Source organism: Prionailurus viverrinus, chromosome D1, assembly GCF_022837055.1.
Source record: "Prionailurus viverrinus isolate Anna chromosome D1, UM_Priviv_1.0, whole genome shotgun sequence".
Classification (NCBI taxonomy): Eukaryota; Metazoa; Chordata; class Mammalia; order Carnivora; family Felidae; genus Prionailurus; species Prionailurus viverrinus.
This window is the reverse complement of record NC_062570.1, coordinates 17,321,390-17,341,282: the sequence shown is the minus strand read 5'-3', so window position 1 is coordinate 17,341,282 and position 19,893 is coordinate 17,321,390. Positions and strand designations below refer to the sequence as shown.

General features: G+C 55.9%; 1 long non-coding RNA gene across 1 annotated transcript; it reads left to right on the top strand.

Moving 5' to 3' along the window:
- Positions 1 to 11,259: 11,259 nt before the first annotated feature.
- On the top strand, positions 11,260 to 19,580 carry LOC125146729 (uncharacterized). The gene is made up of 4 exons (XR_007144857.1): positions 11,260 to 11,455; positions 11,613 to 11,902; positions 18,756 to 18,944; positions 19,184 to 19,580. It is a non-coding gene; the product is annotated as an uncharacterized LOC125146729 (long non-coding RNA).
- Positions 19,581 to 19,893: the final 313 nt, after the last annotated feature.

Sequence of the window (19,893 nt, the reverse complement as noted above, 5' to 3'; positions counted from 1 at the left end):
TTCATGGAGGGAAGGGCAGGCCTGAGCCAAGCCACCCCACCCCCACCCCCGGCTTGTCACCACCCCATGAAAAGCAGGGACGGAACAGCAGCGGTATCACGCACATTTGTTTCCACGTTGTGCAGAGGAACCAAAATAAACACAAACAAATTCGGCAACACAAGCTCCGGGTGGGCCAGGCCCCTTCCACCCTCCCTGCTGAGCCGCTGCCGTTTGCTCTCGGTTATGAAGATGAGTAACTCCTAGCCACCCACTGAGCTGGGAAGCCATCCCAGCCCCAGCCTCCAGCGCAGACCCGGGGGGCCTGGGACGAAGGAGACCCACCACTCTTGCTCCTGGTTCCGAGGCCCTGGAACCTCCGCGGGGAAGGCCGTCCCGGGCTGTGGCCTGTGGGATTTCACTCAGCTCCGCGCAGGCCTCCTGCCCCCTCAGTCTGCTACAGATGCATCCAGCCAGGTTATGGAGCATCAGTCCATGCCACCAGGCAGGAGGATGGTGCATCGGTGCATTTCGGACCACTGGGCGGGGCTTAAAGCGCTGTCCAGTGGCTGGGGCTGTGAGAGTTAGCTTCTCAGGGCCAGGCTGACCTCCACGCGTGTGGCCAAGCAGGGCTCCCATGGGCACCCAGTCCAGACCAGGGAAAGGGACAGGGAAAACAGAGGGGAGCCGTTCCAGCCCCCACGCCGGCCACCACGTGCATCCACAGATCTTTTCTCCTGGTGCGTCCCCACACTGAGCAGCTCTCAAACCCTTCTGATCTCCCTCTCCCCTTTACACACACACACACACACACACACACACACACGCACACAGCTCCATGCCTTCATGAGGAGGGGGAGGAAGCCTTTACATGGTAAAGTGGGAAGCTGGTCGCTGCCCAGGGAACACGGGTGGGCCCTGCTGGGGATCGAGGGTGCCCAGGATCGAGGGTGAGGTGGGCAGATGTTGGGACAGTGGCCTGCAGTCCAGAGCTCCATGTGCTGTCCCCCATACTGTCCCAGTGGGGGACATGCAGACTCTGGCTGTCGGAGGGCTGGCAGGGACTGGACAGGACCAAGCAGGGGGCTCTGACTGCGGTCCACACATATGTCCTTGAGGGCCCCAAGGGAGGGAACCCCTATGAACTTGGAAGCCAGGGTACCCACACATGTGTCTGTCCTAAGTCCAGTCCCTTCCCACATGTGCACACACACACACACACACACACACACAGAGTGCTCTGCCTTCTGTCCTTAGGATGTGGCTTCAGTCTGATGCCGTGATTCTGCTGACGTGTCAGCATCAGTGTGAGGGCGCTACTTTGTGGGGTGACCAAGTGTGGCCTCAGTCATTCCCTGGTGTCCACACACAGGTTCCCGGGACGGTGTGTGATTAAGGGCACAGAGGGTCGACAGCCTAGGTCTCTTCTGCCTGACAACTTCTAGCCATGAGATCTGGGGCCCGTCCCTCCAGCCTCTTCTGTCTATGGGACACTGTAGGAGCTACCTCAGGACATGTTGTAAGAATTAAATGAGATCATGGCATTCGGTCCCGGTCTTTTTCATTGCTGTCCCTTTGTAAAGGATTCAGGAGATGATGCAGATTCTAGCTCAAGAAATCAGGAGGGGTTTTTTTTCCCCCTAAATATCCAGTCCATCCAGGCAACGTCATCTGCTAACTCAGGGCAGGACAGGAGAAGCCCGGGTGGGCTCTGTCTTGCCAAGATTTGGGACATGCCTAGGACAGTGACAGTCTCCGTGCCAGTTTGTTCCAGCTCCCACAGAGAGCCCCTGCTCGTGCAGAGCACACAGCAAATGGCTCCGGCAGGTCCCTGGCGGCCCCTCACCCCACAAATGCATGCCATGTGGCCCGTGGGACATTTGGCAGGGCGCTGGGAGAGGGGGGGGTCTGTGAATTCCCACAAACAGTAGGCAGGAGTCTACACATGTGCACACACGCTCACGTCCAGGCACGCACACGTGTGCCTTTGGAGAGGGAGAGGGTCTGCTTCAGGTTTTCAAAGGGTCTGTGACCCCCCAAAAAGCTGAGAACTGCTATCCTACACATTACTGGTTCTGTTTGCAGTTTGGGGAAGGAGAACCCCCGAAAGGTCGTCTCTCCGTCCTGAGGACAGGCCGAGACCTTCAGCTGGGGAGGCGGAGACGGCCAGTGGGGTAGACCAGTGGCCCCACACAGAGCTGAGCTCCCACTTCTCTCTGCCTTTCTACAGTGACAGCCTTTACCCCATCTTCCTACCCACCCCCCAACACACACATGCACCCGCAGACAGTGGGGAGCTCCCCCACCAGCCATCCTGCTGGCCTTTCGTGAAGGGCAGAGGAGAAGAAAGTCCTCCCCGCAAGGCCTCCACCCCTCCAGTCACCAAGCATGGGAGCAGGGCCAAGAGGCGGGCACACGCGTGTGCGGCCGCACAGGCTCAGCACGCCTGCCTCGACAGCCCTCCCGGCCTGCCTTTGAGAGTGATGAGTTTATCTCCACAGGACAGAGAGGTGCGTCTGACGGCGGAGATGACTCCGGCTGAACTCCTCTGTAAGCAGGCCCCCGGGGAGGGCTGGGAGAGATGCTATCGTTCCTATCAGTCAGTCAGTCAGTCAGGAAACGAGGCTCTGTGCGGGGACCCCTCCCATCCCCCGCTCCCCGGTGCCCGTGAGCTCAACCTGACCCCCTCTGCAACCAAGGGAGCCATAAATATCCCACAGGCACCCGGGCACCGGGGCCCTGGGGACACGGGAGATGAAAAATAACTCACCCGAAGCAGCCCCCACACTACCACCCCCAAGAAAAAGAAAAAGAAGGAGCCAGAAATCCTCACGGCGCTGCCTCTGGATCCTGAGGCCTGAACGGATCTCTGGAGTTTGGGAAGGGCCATCAATTTGAGGGTGGAGGACACGTCTGGGAGAGAAGAGACACATCTGGACCGTTCCCGTGGGTGTCCCAGGTGTCTCCTGGGCCCGTGTTACTGCAGGCCCCTCCAACATTGGCTCTCGCCCAGGAGCTGTGTGCTTCCCCCCTGCATCTCCCCACTGCCGGCTTCACCCCTGCCCAGTCATAGCCTTTCAGCAAGTCGGGGGTCCTGGGCCCCTCTTCTGGAAAAGGAAAGACGGCGCCACGGAGTGGGGAGAGTCGGGAACCAAGGCCTGCACCTTTGGACAGCCCAGCCGATGTGTACTCTGATGTGTCTGTCATGAACTAGGGGGGCTGAGAAGTCATCTGGGCTTCGTGGGTGGGAAAACTGAGACCAGAGAGAGGGGTGACCAGAATCAGTGTCTGCTGACTTCCTGTCCAGGGCACCCTGCTCAGAAGGAAGAGGAGGTTTTGCCAAGCAGAAGCCACTGTGGCCATTTCTGGGTTCATCACATGTGACTGTGGCGAATGGAGGGGCCCCCAGGGCTGCTGCAGCCAGCAAAGGCTTCCCAGGTGAGGCGCCCCGAAGTGCCTCCTGTCCCCCTGTTTCTCCCCTTATGTGCCCTGTCTCCCCCCTTGCCCCGGGCGCGGACCCTGGCTCCCGCTTTCTCCGAGCCCCTTTTCACGGGGAGGGTGGGTAGCGCTCAGTGCCCAGTGCTGACCAGAGATCCCGGCAGCTTCCACCTGGGTCTGGGACGTTCTAGCCACCAGTCTGCCCCCCTTCAGCTTCCCCCTACCCCCCCACACCCTATCTTGCACATGTTAATGAGCAGGAAGCTGTGTGCCACAATGCAGAGAGCAAGGTCTCTAGGGTACTTGCTACGTATGTGGAGTCCAGAAAGGCCCTAAATGTCTCTGAGAAGACCACCAGAAGAGAGGTGGTCTTCTATCCCACCCCTTCTTTCTACCCACCCCCTAATCCTCCCAAGGCTCTGAGTTTCTCTCCCAGCCCTGGCCCATCTCCAATGGCCCCAGAAGGATGCGGGGCACCAGAGGGAGGACCTGTGGCCTGGGGCCTGGGCCCAGTTACATCACTGGTCCAGTCAGGACTCCAAGGAGGGCCTCCCAGCCTCTTCACCAGCCAGGCACACTTAGAAAATGATAATTTGGGGGGCACCTGGGTGGCTCGGTTGGCTGAGCATCTAACTGCAGCTCAGGTCATGATCTCACGGTTTGTGAGTTCGAGCCCCGCATCAGGCTCTGTGCTGACAGCTTGGATCCTGGAACCCACTTCGGATTCTGTGTCTCCCTCTCTCTCTGTCCCTCCCCCACTCATGCTCTGTCTGTCTGTCTCTCTCTCTTTCTCTCAAAGATAAATAATAAAACATTAAAAAAAATTTTTTTAAGAAAATGGTTAAGTTGGGGGCGCCTGGGTGGCTCCGTCGGTTGAGCATCCAACTTCGGCTCAGGTCATGATCTCATAGCTGCTGAGTTCGAGCCCCACATCAGGCTCTCTGCTGTCAATGCAGAGCCTGCTTCGGATCCTCTGTCCCCCTCTTTCTCTGCCCTTCCCTTGCTCACACTGTCTCTCTCTCTCTCTCTCTCAAATAAACAGTAAAAAAAAAAAAAAGAAGAAGAAAATGATAAGTTGGCCCCCCCTGGAGGGAAATGAATAAAGATCCCCCAGCCGGACCACAGAGGGGACTTTTGACAATATCAGTACTGGGTGCGGCAGCTTTGTGGGGGGGGGGGGCGCGGGGGAGGCGCAGTTCTGGTCCCACCTCTGCCACTGCCTCCCTTCGGTAACAGACTCACCCCTTGGGATCTGTTGGGACAGGCCACTTTGAATTTCTTATCATTTTTTTTTTTTTTATTAGAACTCTTATAAAAAAAAATGACTTCCTTAGCTGTCTACCCACCACAAATTGCCACAGATGAGGTGGCTTACAACAGAAATGTGTTTTCTCACGGTGTTTGAGCCAAAAGTCCAAAATCAAGGTGTCAGCAGACCCATGCTGTCTCCTAAGGCTCTGGAAGAGAATCCTTTCTGGCCTCTTCCTGCTTCTGTGGCTCCGGGCTTTCCTTGGCTTGGGGCTGCGTGACTCCAATCCCTGCCTCTGCCTTGACCAGGCCTTCTCCACCTCTGCCCTTCGTGTGTCTCTGATAAGGACCCTTGTCATTGGATTTAGGGCTCTCCCAGATAACCCAGGATGATTTCACCTCGAGAGCCTCTACCTTAGTCACACCTGCAAAGACTCTTCTCCCAAATCAGGGCACAATCATAGGTTCTGGTGATTAGGACACGGACATATCTTTTGGGGGCCACTCATTCGGACCCACTACGATCATCTCATTCAAGACCCTGTTGTATTGTTCCTTAGCAAACGGATGGAGTTTGCAACAGGGACGAAAGCTGGAGCATTCTCCGTCTTCCTCCCTCTCCCCAGCCCTGCACTCCTCCTTCCTCGCCCCAGGGCCTCTCCAAGGAAGCATGAGACATCCAGGCCCCCTTGGCCACCGCCATTGTCCCTAGCTCAGGGCTGGCACAGATGAGCCCACTGGATAGAGGCTGGGTGGGACTTGAGCTGATCCGCTCACCCGGAAGGTGCTAATTGAACTGATTAATTGAGCCAATTACCTCAGCCTCCCAGGAGGGCTGGGAGCAGGCCTGGCTCCTGGGGACCAGGTGTGAGGCGGCAGGATGGGCTGAGGGGGAGCCAGGCCCCAGGGGGTGGAGGCCATACTCTGCACCGCCAGGCCCGCCCGCCTGCCCAGGCTCAGGAGGGAGGATAGGCCGAGCCCACTCGAGCAAGGTGAGCTTAGACGCTTGGGCAGATCCAGGAAAGCTGTCCGAAGGGGCAGCAGGGCTGCAGCAGATGCAGGGACCCCAGGATGGGAAGGGGGTGCCGGGGACTAGTGAACGATTCCATGGAGAAATGAATTTCCCTTTCCTGCCGCGCCTTCTGCTAAATTTGGAGTGTGAACGGAAGTAGGCGTGAATGCGAAATACGAATCATCATCGCAGGGCATTTAGGACACGCAGGAACAGCCCAGACCGCCTTCTGTCCTTCATCTGGCCAGGTCTTCACTGCCACCTCGAAAGCAGCCGCGTTTGCTGTCATTGCCACATTACAGATGAGGAAAATGTGGCCCAGAGGGGCCGCCGCAGGGCTGAGATCACACAGCTGACAAGTTGAGGGAAGCGAGATTCAAACCCGGTCCTCCAGGATGCAAAGCTCTGGGGTGTGTGGCCTGGGGTGTGCGTGGGGCTTGGGTCAATGAGCGTGAGTCCAAATACGAGTTCGTGAGCGTGACAGCAGGAAAAAACTCAGGACCTGAGCGTCTGTGAGCCAGCCAGGCGGGTCCTCTCACCCTAGACAGCATCTCTGCCCCAGGGCCAGGCCCAGCTGACGGCCAACACAGCCCGCCGACCTTGCCAAGGAAGCACCACATCCCAATGTGTCTCCTGCTGCTCCCCCCCCACCCCCCAGTACCGACATCCTGACTCGCCTGAACCCAGGCAGTAATTCCCTACCTCCTCACCTGCTCCCTTCCGGTTCTGTCTCCTTCCAGAAGCCAGAGGGCTTTAAGAAACACTCAGATCTAATCGTCATAACCCGTTTTTGTCTTGTTTTGTTTATGCAAGTGTTGTGTTCCTTTATCTGGGTAACAGAAACCATACTCGTGTCAAAGCGCTCTTTTCAAAAATCGACTTTATTGGGGCGCCTGGGTGGCGCAGTCGGTTGAGCGTCCGACTTCAGCCAGGTCACGATCTCGCGGTCCGTGAGTTCGAGCCCCTCGTCGGGCTCTGGGCTGATGGCTCAGAGCCTGGAGCCTGTTTCCGATTCTGTGTCTCCCTCTCTCTCTGCCCCTCCCCTGTTCATGCTCTGTCTCTCTCTGTCCCCAAAATAAATAAACGTTGAAAAAAAATTTTTTTTAAATCGACTTTATTGATACAACTTACGTAAAACCAAATGCCTCCCTTGTAAGTGTCTAGATAACGAATGTTGACAAATATAGACACCCGTGTAACCATCAGCCCGTTCCACTTCCATCATCCCAGAAAGGTCCCTCGTACCCCCCACCCAGTCAACACCCTACACCCCCATCTCCCGCCCAGGCAATCACTGATCTGATTTCAATCACTGTAAATTAGCTTTGCCTTTTCTAGAATTTCACGAAGTGGAGTCATGCTATGTACTCTCTGGTTTCTGGCTTCTTTCACTCAAAATAGCGGTTTTAGAATTCACCCCCATTGCTACATATACCATGCGTGCATCTCTCAGTAGTTGGTTCTTTTTCACGGTTCTATAGTTTACTGTTACAAAGACGTACCGCTGTTTGTTGATCCAAACACCAGATAATGGATGTTTGGGTTGTTTCCAGTTTGGGGGCTATTATGAGTAAAGCCGCTAGAAATACTGTGTGTAAGTATTCCTAGTAAGTACGGAGTTAACATCACAAGAAAGTGCCACACTGGCCCTTAGGATACACTTTGAGCTTCTTAGCCTGATCTTCAAGGCCCTACGTGCTCTGGTCCCTCCCTTCTTTTCAGTCTTTTCCCCTCCCTTTACTTGTGCTTACTGTATGTCAACCTCACTCTTTCTTACTATTGCCTTACGGTACCAAGCTTCTTTGGACCGCAGGACCTTTGTATGTGCTGAAATGCTTTCCCCACTCTGTTCTTCAAGCGCTATCTTCGTTTTCATTCCTCAGGGAGGCTTCCCTACCTCATCTGTATGTGGTTCTCCTCCCGCCCTCTCAAAGCCTTCTGTACTTTTTCCCTCAATACCCATATCGGTGTTAATTACATATGATTATGTGTATGTTGCACGATTTCGTGTTTAACATTCCTCCCCTCTACTCAACTGTAGGCCTATGAGTACAGGAATCACGCCCTTCATCTCTCCTGTGTGCCTGGTACAGTACCTGGCCCATAGAAGTTGCTCAACAGATACTTCAGAAGATTAAATAAAGGAGGCTGAGCTCCAAGGCCCCCAGGCCTAGGATGGGGCTCCCATGCCCTGCTGAGGAACCGAGGAGCCCAGCCCTGACAGAGAGGCCCAGGCAGCCAGGCTGGGCAGTGATTCCACCCCAGATCCAATGACTGACTGGTGGGGGAGGGAGGGAGGGAGGGAGGGAGGCGGGAAGGCAGGAGAGGAAAGAGAATGACTCATTTTCAGAGACACATGGCAAGGAGAGAGGAAAATGCAATTCAGCAGCTTCTTGACCTTTCCTTTGTGTGGGGACAAATGCTCCAGCCCCAGCGAGCAGGGGTGGCAATTAGGTACTCCCAGAGCCAGGGAAAACATTGTGCTTTGGCCCATGAGCAGCAGCAAGAGAGATTTCTCAGGCTCAGAGAAAAGACATGATGCTCTCCCCGCCCCCCGTCTTTGCCACTCATCCCCAAGCTCCCCGACAGTGGCTGTTGTTACCCCATCCCAGAGGCCGTGTGCAGCCTCTGAGGCCAGGAGAGAAGCGTGGTTTTCACCCAGAAGGACAGCGCAGAAGCAAAGAAACCTTCCTTTTCAAAAGGCCAAAAGAACATGGGCTCACTGACTGCAGACAAAGCACTAGGGCGAGGCTGGAGATGGGGGCACTGTGGTCGTGAGTAAAGCACGCCTGGGAGAAATTCTCAGAAGTCCTTTCTCACGCGTGTAGAAGTCAGGCCCACACAGGGGAGAGAGGGTGAACGCAGGATCTCCTGGGGGAGGGCTCCTTTACGGGCGGGATGTGAACGTAAGGGGCTAACTGAGGCAGCGTGGCCTCTTGACGCTGGACCGCGTGGCCTGACTCACTGAAGTACTTCCCCTGTCCACACCCCTGGAGCCCTCAGAGGGAGCACGGCCTGAACAAGAAACCCAGGGCGGTGGAAAGAGGGGGGGGGGGGGGCGGGCTTTCAGCCTAATGGAAACACGGTGAAGGCTTTGCAGGGCCACCAGTGCTAATGGACGCGGACCTCCCTCCGGGGTCGTCACCCAGAGTTTATCTGTAGCGAATCTAGCTTTTAACTTCTCACTGATCAAACCTCCCCTTGTGGTTCTGTAACCTTTTCTCCTTCACGCAGGCAGCAGTTCATTGTTCCTGAGAGGATCTGAGTCAGTTTGCTACCAGGATCCCCTGCCCAAGTAGAGAATACACCCATCCCCCTAGTATACACCCAAGAACAAGCACATTCGGCTGGGTCATGTCCTAGAGGAAGCAGTCAGGATCTTGACCTTCTGAGCTGCCAGGGCCTTCGAGGGGCAGCTGGGCAGATAGATGAACGAGGCAGTGAGAGGAAATCAGGGGCCAGAGCCAGGGCTATTTGTGGGTCTCACCAGTTCTCTGGGTGCTTCAGTGCGTAGTCACGTCGGGGCCCAGGCGTGAGGACTGTCAGCAGATAGCGGACGAGTGGGTTTCTGGCCAGTGGGGTCCACTCGCTGCGCCTCGCTTTCCTGATCCCAAAATGGCGACAGGAATACCAACCTCGGGATTAAATAAGGTAAGTACCCAAAAAATGCGAGCTCGTACGATGGATAAACCTTACATTCGATCAGTTTGTCTTTACTCCTCACATTTGAGTCTTCACTTTGGTAAAGGGTTTTATTGTGTACGAAAGCCTCCCGCATTTATGATCTCCTGTCGTCCTTATAACAATCACTTAAGTATATAGGAAAAATTCTTTTAGCCCCGTTTTACAGACGTGATGACAGCACCCCAAAAGGGTAAAAGAAAGCTGTGCAAATCCCACAAGACTTCACGAGTATGCAAAACCAGAATTAAAACCTCCTGACTTCGAGCCTGAATTCCCCGCCCCTGCCACTGGACTTCTGCTTTGCCATGCAAATCCCTGCCTCATGGGATCTACTGGGTCCACCGTGGGGCCTGGCAGCCCAAGAAATTTCAAAGACTTTGTGGGGGCTTCAAGAGCTGAGGCCCATTTCTTTCAACCGAAGGACAGGGTTTGGGTGGACACGGCTGATGGTCGTCACACAACGCACAAGCCTGGGAGATGGGGGTGAGGCCAAAACTGGTACTGGACTTGAGGCAAAGAATTTTCCCCCAAAGAAGTTTGGGAGACGGGCTCCTGGGAGTAGAGAGGAGGAAGATAACACCCACTGGAGGCAAGATGGTAACATGAGGCCCCAATCCCAGCCTCCCAGGTGACAGCAGATGAATGGCGGGGGGACCCAAGAATGACCTTGGGCATTGGTTCTTCCCATAGCAGAAATGGGAACATGAATTAAAGTTCTTCCTGCAAAACGTCAAATACCCGAGGAAGACCAACACAGGGTGCATTAGTTATCCGTTGCCGTGTAACAAACAATCCCCAACCTCAGTGTTTTAAACACAGAAATATTATGTCACAGTTTGTGTGGGTTAGGAATTTGAGAGAAGCTTGGTGGGGTGACTCTGACTCCAGTTCCCACGTGCAGCTACAGTCAAGGGGTGAGGCCACCTGAAGGCTCGACTGGGGCCGGAAGACCCACCTGCAAGGTAGCTCGCTCATGTGCCATGGGCAGGAGGCCTCAGTTCCTCCCCATGCGGGCTTCCTATGCTGCTTGAGTATCTTCATGGCATGGCAGCTGGCCCCAGAGAGCCAGGAGAAAGTCACAACACTTTTTTGACCGAGTCTTAGGACTCACATTCTGTCACTGCTGTCTTAGTCTATTTATCAGGAACAAACCTGTAAGTTGCTCAAGGAAGGAGAGTTAGACTCCACCTTTTAAAGAATCTGTGGCTCGATATGAAGCCACCACGAGGGATTAAACACCCTCAGACTGGCAGAGTGTGCTCAGAACAGACTCGGGAGACAACCTACGGGGTCAGGACCAGCATGTGAGAGGCCCCTGCCGCGGCACCAGAGAGTCCCCCTCACCCCAGCTAGAGTCCCTGACTCCTGCCCTCATCCCGCAAGGGCTTGGGCTACTATGAACCAAGGGGACCAGATGCTTTGGGGCAGTAGCTGAGTTGGAGGAAGGAGCGACCTGCCAGGGTGTGGTGGAGGCTGCCGACACTCAAGCCTAAGCGTATGCAGGAAGGAGAGATTGGGGTGCTGCATCCCCCCCCCCCCTTACAGTGGAGGGGAAGGAGCCCTCCTTCCTTCCTGCAGGGCTTGCAGAAAATGTCTGGGCACACCCTTAACAATGGTCATGGGTTTGGAAAAGAAAACTGCCTTCTCCTGGAGAACAGCTGGCCTCGGGGCAAAACTCAAACTGTAGAGGTGAAGGCTGGCTTGCCCAGCTACCCCTTCTCAACATACCTGCACACTCACCATCCTGGGAAGGCAGCATCCAGTACCGCCTACCCCTGCCTGCTGGCCTCATGCAATTGGATCACAAGTGGACACCTGACCCAGCAGGAGAGAAGTCATTGGCTGACCAACAGCCAATCAGATCCTCTCTCTTAAGATTTTTTGGCACCAAGGTGTCCAGAGCCTGGGAGTCAGGTGGGGCCGGCTGGGAGCTGGAGGTTACGCGGTCCAGGCAGGCTGGGGCGGGAGCAGCTATTTTAGGACCCTGTGTTGATGAGCAAGCGAAGAAAGCTGATCTGCAGAGTAAGGCAGGAAAATGGAGCTCGGAGGGCAGCAGGGATGCGACCCGGCGTGGCATCAAAGCGGGGGAAACAGGTGGGAAGGGCAGTTCGCAGGGTTCTGGGTGCCTCTCAGCTCTCCCGAGGCCCGATGTTCTTCTTGGCGGGGGTGGGGGGGGGGGTCCCCGTGAGGCACCCTTGCATCCTCATGGTAAACCCCATTCCTGAAGCAAGCTTGAGTGGTTCTTTTCTAGGCAGTCAGACCATCCTGCCTAAGAGCTGAAGGTGGAGGAGGAGACAGAGGGGCCGTGTCCCTGTTGCAACCCTACCAGGAAGAGCCTTTGGGCAAGACTGTCACATTCACCGCACACTTGTTAAGTCCGCGGAATCCAGACAAACAAAACGAGACACTTACTCAACCTACGCACTGTTGTTTGCTTCCGGCATCGTTATTACTCTTCCTGTGGCTGGTACCCAGCAGCAATGAGAACGAAAAGTCTGACACCACGGCGGATGGTTTTTCTCTCAATCCCTCTGGGCAGAGGTGAGCAGAAAAGACAGTAGGCTTACAGAAAGGGGGGTGGCTTCGTAGGCTGATGTTGGCTCTGGCCTGGGCAGTGACGCTAACAGCAAGTAGGAAGGAGAGGGGAAGGACAGCATCTGGATGGAGAGCTAATTCACTCGTTCGTGGGCTCCTGCCGCCCTGAGAGAGGGCATTATTTGGTTTTAAAGCAATGTCGATTCCGACAACAGTAACCACATCCGCCTTCAAATGCAAGTTCAGTAGAATGGACTTTTGAATTATGCATCAGTTCCTCCAACAAACATTCACTGAGCCCTTTCTATGTACCGGGTCCTGAACTGGGTACACACTTGAATCCAACCCAATCCCTGTCCTTGGGGAGCTTTAAAAGTTCTTGGAGCTTTAAAAGTCCTTCCCATAGAAGACACTCATCCAATGACACATAGGAAGGGGCCCTTAGTAGTTCATGGGAAAGATGGGCAGAATTCCCACACAAAAGAAGGACATTCTGGATGAGGGAATGAAGGAGACAGCAGACTTTGGTGGGAAAACGCTTGGACGGGAATCCAGGAGGCCTGGGTTGCAGTTCTGATTCTGTCATTAATTCAGAAGATCCCCTTCCCCTTGCTGGACCTCAGTTTCCCATCTGTCAACGAGGGAGGTTGACTTAGCAGCTTTGGCATTAGAGAGTCTATGGTGGCAGGTGCTGGGGGGAGGGGAAGGTTGGGGAGTGGAGTTTTTACACAGCTTGATAGCGTTCAGTGGTTTTCCCAACAGCTTGCCTGGGCCAGATGGGCAACTGCCCCTAGACCAGGCCAGGGGAGCCCCATCTGGTAAGACTCAGTCTCATTTTGTCTTTCTGTGAATGTTCTGTTAATCCTGGGTGCCAGGCCTTCAGACAGGGGTCCAGGAGTGAAATGACAGCATACACTGTGACCAAGAACTTTAAATACATTGGCAAGGCCCAGGGTGCCCTCAGGGAGAACATCCTCGTTTCCAGTGAGGTCGCTTACTTAGATTTGAAAGCAAGAAGAGGGGCGCCCGGTTGGCTCAGTCGGTTGAGCGTCCGACTCCAGCTCAGGTCATGATCTCATGGTTCGTGAGTTTGAGCCCCACGGCGGGCTCTGGGCTGACAGCTCAGAGCCTGGAGGCTGCTTCGGGTTCTGTGTCTCTGCTCTCTCTGCCCCTCCCCTGCTCGGACTCTGTGTCTCTGTCTCTCTCAAGAATAAATAAATGGATGGAAGGAAGGAAGGAAGGAAGGAAGGAAGGAAGGAAAGACGAAGACACCAGTAGGCCACATCACCATGTTCTAAAAGACCAGGCTCCCAGAACAGGCTCTACTGTTCTGTTCCAAAGTCTACTTCTCAGCAAAGGGGCCAATAAAACTTTGTGACTATGTTAACGTGCGATTTCCCTGAAATGGTTTGGGTTCAGCCTCCCACGGTCAGACCACCCTAGGGAAACACAGGCAAGCTAACCTTGTGAGTCGTGCCAGGAACAGAGGATAGCCCAGTGTGACCCGTACTGAGGGTGCCTCAGAGGAAAACAAGACTAGAGTGACCCGTCAAAGTTAGATTGTGGACGGTGTTACTTGCTGGGCCAAGAAGTTAGCTTTCAGAGCGGAGGACTGGTTGATGAGCCATGAGCTTAGGAAGGTATCCTGACAGCAGTGTGTGGCCCGGACCATGCAAGGGGGTGAGAGGGGACTCCTAGTGGCCCTGAGAAGGCTTGGGGGAGGCCCTGAACCCTACAGAGAGGGTGGTCATGGAAAGGAGCAGGAGGGGGGGAAATGGGAGGGATTATACAGGAGGAGGAACCCATAGGACTTGGCCACTGACTGGAAGTAGGAAGCAGAGAGAACAAAGGGACAGAAGCCTGGGAAACATCCAGCTTTCCTCCCCAGCATAGATGCAGCAAATCACACACCTAGAATCACAAAAGACCTTAAGACTCTTGTCTACACAGCACAACCACTGAAGACTTCAGAAAGCCCCCAGATGCCATCTGGCCCCCAAATATCTGGAAAGCCGTTTTGCTTTTTGTCTGGATGCTTGCAAAGGGCATGGGAGTAACAGGGCCTCTCTACCCCCAGGCTCCAGACTCGCCCCACTAAGTACTCTTCAGGAAGGCAGCCAAGAGCCAAGGTGCTGGGTGAAGGGGTAGCCAAGCCCCCTGCTCTCATCAGAAGCCATGCTGGTATTTTTAGTATCGCAATCAACAGTGGGCCCGCCTCTGGATCGGTTCAGGCAGCCTGGGCCGAGCAGAGCTGTTAAAAATGGAAGGGCACACGCTGCAATCAGTTGAGGCGGACGAGGGGCACCGGAGGGGCAGCAGCTGTGACATCGGAAGCTATTGGCCCTCGAGCTGGCGGAGGGGAGCCCGGCAGGGGCATGGGGAGAGCAGCTTCCGGGAGCACGCTGGAGCCTGAGGTCATGCCGTCCCAAACCCATGGTGCCCCAGAAGCATCCGGGAGTCAGGCCCCTTCCCCAAAGCCTCCACACCTGCTTCTTACTGTGCCACAGACCCCACCGTTAGCATCCACACTCTTTCCTTTCCTTGCAGGCCTTTCTGTAAGTGGCCAACTTCGGATGTTGGGGGGCGGGGGGCCCAGTGAAAAGGGGAGGGACTACAGACCAGTGCTGCCCCGGGCTAGAGGGTGGTGAGCACCGAAGAGCTGGAAAGAGCAGGACACAGATGGCCCATCCCGCCCACTGAAATCGGGGAACCGACGGCTGTCGCCTCTATTGTCCCCCACTTCTCTGTTCTGGTAGAAAGCAGAACTACACCGAGAGCTCCCTGTGTCCCTTCCAGGGTGGGAACTGTAGTAGGCGGCCTGGGACAGTGCACCTGTACTACGCTGAGACACAGGAGGCCTGCCTTCTAAGCCATTTGTATCACTCTGCGGCACCTTTGGGGCCTCCAGCAAGTGACCTTCCCTCTCTGGCCTTGGTGGCTCCATGTAAAATGACAACACTGGGGTAGCAGCAGGCCAGGTGCAGTGATGGATGCTTTGGAGGCCCTGGCCACAGCCTCTCCCCTCCATCCCAGAGCAGAGGACTCCTGGCTGGGGCGGAGCCGGGCCCCCAAAGAGGGACGGTACTCAGTGTCCCCTTCCAGAACAGAAGCCCAGAGGATGGGCTTCCTGGCATGGTTGGGACATCATTGTCCTGCCCAGCCAGGAGCAGAGAGGGCTGCGAGGGTGCAGAGAGGACAAGGAAGTGGATGCGGAACTCAGGGACCCAGGGCGCCTATCAAAGTAGTGCCTAGAGGCCATGCTGTCCCACCCCCTCACCGTACAAACCCTGGCACTGAAGTCAGGGGAAGGCAAGAGCCCCGGTGACCCCGCCAGACACGCGCCCGGGGGGGAGGCACGCATGGGACGCCCGAAGGCAGGAGCCAATGCCCCCTCCCCACTGCGTCCTGGGTCCTTCAAACGACCCCTTCCATCGGGGTCTCCAGAACCCCGATTCACCCCAACTGAGCCCTCAGCCTCGCAGACGGGCCGTGGGGCTCCGCAGCCATCTGCCAGCCTGCATGCAGGAGCGCGGGGGTTGTAGAGTTTATTGAATTCGTGTAGGAGCATAAATCCGTGTCAACTTGCCTCTGAACAGTGTTCAGCTGGCAGACGTGCTGTCCTAGGAAGATGCTTCGCTGCCTGTCCCACAACCCTTTACTCCCCAAGCAGGGCAGATCCAGGCCCCACCAGCTGGGTGCCTCGCTCGAAGAGGTGCCCCGACAGGTCATTCCTTCCATCCCCCTGCCGCACCGCCCCCCACTCCCCACACCAGGCCACAATCATGCCGAGTCAGCGTCTCCTTAACAGCATGCCCTGGACAACTGTGCTCCATAGCCGCTTGGCCCTGCAGATGTTCGGCATCTGGACGTGTCCCTCCCCCCACCCCCGGGCATGGGAGGGGTCCTGCTGCCTTCCCTGAGCCCGGGCTCCTGGAGCCAGGGGCAGGAGGAAGCGTCCAGTTGTCCCCGCCCATCTCCGGCTGCCCTGCGGGCATCGCGTCTTCCCACCTGAAGGGTGCACGGACAGGAGCGCCCCCAGGCTGGCATATGGCAGAGCCACGTTCGCCACCACGGTGTGGGCTGGGTGGCGCATCTCGTGCTTCCTCAACACCTCAGGAGGCGGGATGAGAATCTGCCGTCTGACAGCCTCGGGCACCGCAGCCTGCTGAGGGCTCAGTCACGCACCTAGCTCTGCAGATGGCTGGGCCGCGTCGGCATCAGGGGGGAGCAGGTGGTCGGCTCTCTCTGCGTGCGCTGCTGCGGCCACTCGGTCTGAGAGACGCGGCGATGCCCGCCTCCGGGGACAGCAAGAGAAGAGCTGCGCTGCCTCTGTGCCCGGGCTGGCCTGCTGGACGGTGGCGGGCACGGCCACTGCCCTCTCTTCGTGTGGGGAGGCTCTCTGCTGGGGGCTCAAAGCCTCCCGCCCACCCCACCCCCCAAAAGCTGCTGGCTGTGGAAGATCAAGAGAAGGGCTGGTTGGGACTCAGCAGAGGGTAGAAAGAAAGAAACCGCGCCAATGAAGAGGCGCGGGAAGATTGGCGTCTCTCCACAACCAGCCAAGGGGACAGCGGCTTCTTCCAAGGGGCCCCAGCGGTGGCCATGCTCCAACCAGAGGAAGCGTTCAGAGCTGAGAGTCGGGCAGTGCGACAAAAAGGAACGGGGAGGAGAGAGTAGTGATATTGCTCCCCTTTTCCGCCGCGACGTAGAAACCCCAAGCACTCTTCCTAGGAGGAGAGAAGTACTGTCTCCGCCTATTAGATGGGAAAACTGAGCCTCCGAGAAGTTGAGTGACTGGGCCACCATCACACGGCTCGCATTGAGACCCAGAAGGAAACCCCATTCTTAACTTGGATGTGAAACCATCAGTCCCCCTAGGCCCTGAGTTCATGCCCTGTATTCCCCCAGAGCTCTGAACGGCAACCACCCTCAGCCAGGCTCACAGACAGCGGGGTAGGCGCTCTCAGGTGGTTTCTGTGGGTGAAGAATTGCCCCCTCTGCTGCCCGTCCTCTGCGGTGAAATGCCCTGCGCTGCTAGCCTTCGGTGTGAAGGCATCTTGGAAAGTCTGTAGGAAAGACAGCGGGAGGCGATCCTGGGCTCCATCCATGCACAATCTTGCTCAGGACAACACAAGGGGAAAATTTAGCTGCATGGACTGGAGTCCACTCCCCGCCAAGCCTCAGTTTCTTCATCTACAAAGCAAGGCGATGGGACTAGGAGATCCCTGAGGTCCCTCCCAGCCCGGACTCCGTGAATCTGGAAAGGAGGAACACTATTCCGTGACTCTATCCCTGACCTCTCCCCCTGGCCCTCTCTGTCCCGTGCTCCATTCTTTGGTTTGAGCGACGGTGAGAGGCCCTGCGTATTTCTCGGTCTTTCTCTGTCTTCCCCTGCATCTCCCTGCTTGTATCTGCCTCTCTCTGGTGGCATCACTCCAACTGAGGGTCCTGTGTAGGGACACCCTTCATAGATCCAAGGAAGGGAGCACCCACAGTTCTGAAACACTGTCTAAGAACTGGTAATCTGTTCGGTAGAGAGGACAAAGCTGGTCACTGGTGCTGTGCGCAAAGAGTGATGGTGAGAAATGAGAAGGCGACGTGCCTGCTGCCCCCAGGGACCTCCTTTTTTTAATGGCAGAGACAAGAACCATCCAGAAAGCGAAGAGGAAGCTCAGACTGGCATCGGGCCCAGAGATAAGTCCCAGCAGCTGGGAAGAGGGAGGGCAGACAAGCAGATGAGGGTTAGCACCTGCCATAAAGACTTCGAGGGGACCGGGCATACTCACAAGAACATTCGGCCTTCCAGCAAGGGCTCAGGTCAAAGGCAAAGGAAAAGAGTCAGACCGCCAAGGCCAAAGGGAAGGCGCAAGACCCAGGTCTGTTTTCTCAGTGTCCCCCCCATCCCAGAGGCCTCTCCCTATTGGAGACCATGGCGAGCGCAGTGGCCTCAAGTGCTCCTGAGCAGAGGGATAGCATGCATATGTCCAGCACGAGGACTCAGACCCCCAAAGGACCTGGAAAAGTCTGGAACAATAGCAGATAGAGGGGAAAGGGACGTTTCTGGTCTTAGAGGCAAAGTCCGGCTGCACAAGTACAAGATGGGGTGGAACCCACTTTGCAGCAGAATGTGGAAAACAGACTCCGGGTGTAGCTGAAAACCAGCTTGAGATGAGACCAGAACACGATGGGGCCGCTGACCCATCTCAATGTGCGTACCTTCGGCAGAGCTGCACCGATAGAACAGTGGCCAGAGGAGGGAGGTCAGGGTCTCATGCTCTTGACATTCTGTGCTCAGTCCTGGGTCTCCCATCATGAAGGGTCACTGACAACCAAGTCACCTCCACAGGGGGACAATAAGAGGGAGGGATGGAGGGAGCCATGTCCTGTAGTTAATTTTACAAATGCTTCTATAATGCTGTATCCCTGCACACTGCTAACTCCCTGCATCCTCATGATGACCGTGTGAGGCGGGCACTATTTCCAGCCCCCTGGCAGGGATGAGGAAACTGAAGTGCAGAGAGCTTAATTAACTTGCTCAAGGTCAACCCCCAGGCACCTCGTGCAGTCAGGACTCAAACCCAGGAGATCTGGCTCCAGAATCGTGCTCTAACCCCGCCGCCGCTGCCTCCCGCACACAGACAGCTGAGAAGGAGCAGGGATCCTTAACCCACAGAGGAGAAGGCTCTAGAGTGGCAGGCGGTGGGGCTGCCTACCGTGCAGGGAGTGTGCGGGGTCAGCGCTGGGGGACCCGGACAGCAGCCCGGGCATCAGCGAGCGTTGTGGAGGCAACACTACTCCTCACCCCTCACGCTCACCTCCACACTATGCTATTCACAGGCCCCTCTGCTCTCCCATTATCCAGTCCTCTAGGGCACCTGTGCCACGTATTTGATAGAATCGTGGCATCTCGACGTGAGAAGTGGCTCCCTGAAGTTCTCCTGCTTGACTGCTCGCTCCTGCAGAATTCCCATCAGCCCAAGGGAAGAGTATACAGTCTTGGCCGCCTTCAGTGATGGGGAGCTCAGGACCAGTCAAGGCACCTATGCCAGCGGTAAGTGGGCAAGTCCATTCGAATGAGAGCTTCTCAATATTCTAGGACAGCTTGGGGAGGGCGGGGGGGGGGGCAGGGGGAGGAAGAGGTGATACAAAGTAGAATGTAGGGCCATATAGGCTGAAATCTTTTCTGCGGAAGGAAATATAGCACCTTCTATTTGTGGGAAACCTGAGATAACAAGTTACAGCCTTCGGGTGCTGCAGAGAGGAAGCAGAAATGATCCCCCACGTTTACAGGAGCAGGTGACAGAAGCACAGCGGACCAGCCCCTGCTGACAGTTACAGAGCAAAGAACAGGAAGGATGGAGTGGGAACCCAAGATCCTGGCTTGCGGAGGGCTCTCTGACCTGTTGGCCCCCAGGGAAGAGGCCCGGCTGGTGCTTCATGCCACATGCACTCCGGTGGCCCGTTCCCAGCGCCAAAAGTTGTTTAGATGTGCTGTCCACCCTACCTGGGACCACGGAGCGCTGGAAATGCGGCCAGGGGACATGAGAAGGGCTCCAGGTACAGAATGCACCATGGGATTTGAAAAGAAGAGTGTAGGGGCGCCTGGGTGGCTCAGTCGGTTAGGCATCCGGCTTCGGCTCGGGTCATGATCTCGCGGTCCGTGAGTTCGAGCCCCACGTCAGGCTCTGGGCTGACAGCTCAGAGCCTGGAGCCTGTTTCAGATTCTGTGTCTCCCTCTCTCTGACCCTCCCCCATTCATGCTCTGTCTCTCCCTGTCTCAAAAATAAATAAACATTAAAAAAAAAAGTTAAAAAAAAAAGAGTGTAAAACATCTCGTTAATAATTTTGTAATATTGAGCACACGTTGAAATGATCCTATTGGGTTATATAAAATATATGAATAAATTTAAAACAACTGTTTAAACCACGGCATCCCAACACGGAACGAAGGCACACATGGGCAGAACGCAAATCCCCTATTAGTGCTAGGGGTCCAGAGA